Source organism: Tupaia chinensis, unplaced genomic scaffold (assembly GCF_000334495.1).
Source record: "Tupaia chinensis unplaced genomic scaffold, TupChi_1.0 Scaffold138115_2, whole genome shotgun sequence".
In the NCBI taxonomy this organism is placed as follows: Eukaryota; Metazoa; Chordata; class Mammalia; order Scandentia; family Tupaiidae; genus Tupaia; species Tupaia belangeri.
The window spans coordinates 647,480-652,612 of NW_006198015.1; the positions used below are offsets into that span (position 1 = coordinate 647,480).

At 43.0% G+C, this 5,133-nt stretch overlaps 1 pseudogene; it reads left to right on the plus strand.

The window, feature by feature from the left end:
* The window catches only part of LOC114010151 (60S ribosomal protein L6-like), a 51,134-nt pseudogene that overhangs the window by 8,277 nt on the left and 37,724 nt on the right, over positions 1-5,133 (plus strand).

The following is a 5,133-nucleotide window of genomic DNA, read 5'->3' on the forward strand; positions in this document are numbered from 1 at the left end:
AGAGAGAAAGCACACCCCCCAGGGGGAGATGGCCATACCACAGTCCCTTTGCCTCCATTCTCCTCTCTGGTTTTGGGCATGTATGTATTCACGCCTGGTATGTCTTTCAAGCCATTGGGTCTAAGACTTGAACCACACAGTTGACCATGTGGGATCCAGTAAACTTAATGCTATGACACTGGCTGGCTCCAGTATTTGTAGTTCTTTTGAGCCTGTTTCTCATTTGATTCTTGTAATGATTTCATGAAGCAGGTAGAATGGTCTTTTTTTTTTTTTCTCCCACTTTAAGGAGGGGCTGACTGAGGTGTGCTTAGTGTAGAGCCTGGCATGTGTTGGATGGTTAAGATTTGTTGAGTGGATGTTGAATGAGTTCCGCATGAGTAGTCCCTTTATCCCTATTCACTGATTCCATCCACTTGTTAATTCATTCAGCAAATCCTTACTGACCACCTGCTATGTGCCCATCTGTGAACAACAACAAAAATCCTTGCCTTTGTGGCATTTACCTGCTAAGGAAATAAATGAATAAATTAATGACCAAATGAATTGAGAAAATAAGGTAGAACTGCTTAGAAACTAGTCTTGAATATTTTCTAACTATCCTTTGAAAAGAAATACGTGCAGGACTTTAGGAGAACAGATACGACAGGGACTTGCAGAACAGTCTCATAGAATGCACTTTTAAAGCCTGAGGAACACTGTTCAAATGAAAGCTTATTGTAGTTAGCCAATTTATAAAGCAGATAAAAGAAGAGTTTCTTTGTGACTATCTCCTACTTTAAAAAAGTTCTCAACTATGATTCCACTTCTCTACTCTCTCAAAACTAAAAAGAAAATGTCTATGTGCCATTTCCATTCTCCAAATCACCCACTCCCTGTCTGACCCACTCCTGTCTAGATGTCATCTCTGTCCTTGCTCTTGGCAAAGTTTTTGATGACCTCCAGTTGACAAGTTCAGGGGCATTCTTTTGTTCTCATCATACTTGGTTGCTCAGGAGCTTTGACACAACCATTTTGTTTTTCTTGAAATATTCTCTTCTTTGTTCTCTATGGCATCACTCTCTCCTTGTTTCCCTCTTCTCTCTCTCTCTTTAAAGGTTTTTGCCAAAGGGTGCATGTGCTCATTGGAGAGGAGAGAGACAGAGAAAGACAATTAGAGGAAAATGAGAAATCACCCCCTGGGGGAATGGCCAAACTGCAATGCCTTCTCCTCCATTCTCCTTCTGGGATTTTAGGCATGCATGCATATGCACCAGATGAGATTTTCAAGCTGCTAGGTCTGGTACTTGAGCCATGGCTGGCCATGTGGGAGTCCAGAAACATAACCATTATGCCACCTATGCCCCCTCCCCAATCTCTCTTTTTAAAATTATTTATTTAATTTTATTTATTCATTCATTTATTTTAATATGACCAGAGAGAGACACACACATAGAGAGAGAGAGAGAGGGAGGGAAAGTGAGAAAGCAAGCCACCAGGCCTGGGACTCAAACCATGGTCAGCCATGTGGGAGTGTCCAGCACCTTAAACCACCATGCCACCTGCTGTTCCCCATCTCCCCTATCTCTCTTAACATCTTTGGTCTCTCGTATTGGCTTTCATCTTCTATCTTCAAGTCTGGAGTGTCCTAGGACTTAGTCTTAGGTCTTGCTCTCATCTCTCTGCATAGTCACTCCCTCATAATCTCATTGATTCCCTCAGCTTTATATATTGTCTATACTTTTATATTTCCTAAATTTCTAACTTCAGCCCAGATTTATTTTTTTTAAAATTTATTTATTGTTATTATTTTGTTTAATTCACCAGAGAGAGATTTAGGGAGAGAGAGAGAAAGTGAGAAAGCAAGTTACCAGGTCAAAGACTCAAACCATGGTTGGCCATGTGGGAGTCCAGTACCTTAACCACCATGCCACTTGCTGGTCCTTTCAGCCCAGATTTCTAATGAACTGCAGACTTAAATATCTGGATGCCTGCTTAACACATTGATATCTCATAGTCAACTCCAAGATTGTTGTCTAGATTTAACATCTCTGTCTCTACCACACTTACTGTTTAACTCCAGTTTTCCTTCTCTCAGAAAATGACCTATGGAGCCACCTGCAGTTCTGGGGGCGGAGTACTCCCTGATTCTTTTCTCACCCTCAAATCAAGCGTCACTACCTACTTGCACTGTCTCTTTCATCCTTCTTAACAATTTTTCTCAATTTCCTAGTCTTTTCCCTTCAGTTGCCACTTCTATAGTTTCAGCTACATCCACTCTGGCTAGATTACTGCAATCAAAGTCTCTTGCCCCAGCTCTCTGTTCCCACCTGTGTTCTCTTCCATGTTATTCTTCACATAAAAGTCTTATAAAATACAAACTATTTCGTGGTACTCTGAGGCTTAAATATCTGTTAGTGGCTCTGCATTGGCTTATAGTAAAACGTCCACTGCCCTCCAAGGCATGCTCCTTAACTTGGAGCACTGAGGGACCTGGCCAGAGAGAATGAAGCCAGAAAAACAGAGACAAGAGACAGGGAATGAAGGAGTCTTGATGGAATTAGAATCCTGGGTTTAGGAGTGCCTGCCCTCCTCACTTATGCCTGTCTACCTGTTCTCTCTTTGTTTGGAGGGTTTGGTTTTCTTCTCTAGCAGAGACAGAACAAATACATAGTCCTTAAGCAAGTTACTTAACCTCTCTGAACCTCAGTCGTTCCTCTGTCAAATTTGGTTAATGATGTTTAACCAATTTGATTTAAGACGTTCTTGCGAGACTCAAAGGAGAAAGTGTCCACAGAACTTCTTTGAGATCCATCTTTGTGCTCACAGAAATGTGCAGTTTTTAATCCCTTAATCATAGCAATACGCAGTTTACCTCTGCTCTTCCCCAAGGAGGATTTCTGGAGTTAGCATGAGCAGCTGGGCTGCGTAATTTGGGAGACTGTTATTTTGGGTCTGAAGGCCACAGGCCCTGGCATGGGCAGCTCACTGAGCATGCTCGAATCCTGGAATGGCCATGCTCATTCGCTCTTTTCCCCTGACATTTCCCGTCCTTGATGCTTGCTCATGGAAGCCGCGAATTTTGAGGAGCAAGCTTTTTTTGGATGAGTGTCAAAACCTTTTATTTTCATTATTTTTTTTTTTCCTTTTGAGCTGCTGGAAGACTTTCTTCTTCATTAACAGTGTCACACAGAGAGCTTGTATGCTGCAGGCTTTGATCTAAAACTGTTTAAAGTGAAAGCAGCTGCTTTTGCTGAGCAGTCTTACCCCCAGGTCCCTTGAGAACGCAATTGGATAATGAAACACAAACGGTTTGACCAGGGCTCTGCTGGGGAGGATGCCCTCTGCCTGCCTCAGCAAATGTCAGGCCATTTAAAGCCTCGCTCCTCATGACTTCTCCAGACAGTCTTTTTTATTTCCAGCTGTCCCCTCTCAGACATTCTAAGCACTGAGACCCGGAATGTTCACATGAATTTGATTTTTTTTTTCCTAGCTGGTACATGGATTTAAATCTTCACTGCCATCTCATTTCTTCGTTAAGTCCACTCCGCACTTGGTGGTGCGAGTGCCTGTGCCTCGTAATACCCGGTGACTGCTGAGCAGCTCACATCTTCTGAGCTCCAGTCCCACATTCTCCCTAACCAGCCAGTTTCACAGTCCTTCGTCATGTAGAACACTACCACGTCTAAACTGAAAGTCCTTCTGCCCCTTGCCAGTTTCCCAACCAGTTTATTTATTTCTCACAGTACCCCCATCCTTCTGCCCCATCCTTCCCCATCGCAGGCTCTGACCTTCAGAATCTTCTTGATCCTTCTCTTTAACTTGCTTTACAGAACTAGGCAGTGTCCTGTCCTGGTGATCTGTTGATTGATTGCTTCATCCAACCAAATTACCAAGGACTCTCTGTCAGGTACTGTCTAATGCCAGGGAGACTGAAGACAGAGCTGCTGTCTCTCGGTCTACTGCCTAGACCACTGAGGCAGAACAGCGACGTCCCTAACCCAAGGCCACATGAATGCTTCTAAATTGCATTTTTTGTGCATTTCACTCCTCTGGTTAAAAAAAAAAATCTATCATGGCTGTCTATTGTCTGTGGAAAGAAATCCAACTTTAGTCTAAAGCTGTCCAATATGGCAGCTACTAGCCACATGTAGCTAGTGAGTGTGTGACATGTGGCCAGCTTGAATGGAAGTGTGTGCCGAGTGTACATATAGGACTTCAAAGACTTTGTACAAAAAGAAAAAAAATGAAATATTGACCTTTTAGTTACACACCAAGATAATATTTTGGATAAATTTGGATAATAAAATATTATTAAAATGAATAATTTTTACTTGAAAAATTTAACATGGTATTCGAGGGTTCTCCAGTGAATCAATAGGATAGATAAATCAATAGGACAGACAGAACTAGAGATATATTAAGGGATTTATTTTGGGGAGTTGGCTCACATTATAGACGCTGAGAAGTCACACCATATGCCGTCTACAAGCTGAAGAATGAGGGAAACTGGTGAATTAATTCAACCGGAGTCTGAAGGCCTGGTAACCAGGAGATCTGATGGTGGAACTCCCAGTTTGAAGCCAAATACCTGAACACTGGGGACCTGTTGGTGAGGCCCAGAGTCCAAGGGCCTGAGAACCTGGAGTTCTGATGTTGAGGGCAGAGGATGAATGTCTAGGCTCCCAAAGAGAGAGTGCCTAGACCAGAGAGAGAGAGAGTGAATCCTCCTCCATTTTCATTCTCTCCCTTTCTAATCCTGGCCCTCAGCAGATTAGATGATGCCTGCTCACATTAGTGAGGGTGGATCTTTTTCACTCAGTCTACTGATTCAGAAGTGAATCTCTTCTGGAAACATGCTCATAGACATACCCAGAAGTAATGTTTACCAGCTATCTGGGCATCTCTTAATGTGGTCAAGTTAGCACATGAAATTAACCATCATACATGGCATACATGGCTATTAGAAAGTTTAGAGATGGGACCAGCAGTTGGCATAATGGCTATGTTGCTGGACTCCCATGTAATTGACCACAGTTTGAGTCCCGGACCTGGTGGCTTAAACTCACACTGGGCACGTGTGCGCATGTGCCCAAGATTCCAAGAGGAGAATGGAGGAGAAGGGATTGCGGTGTGGCCATTCCCCCAGGGGGT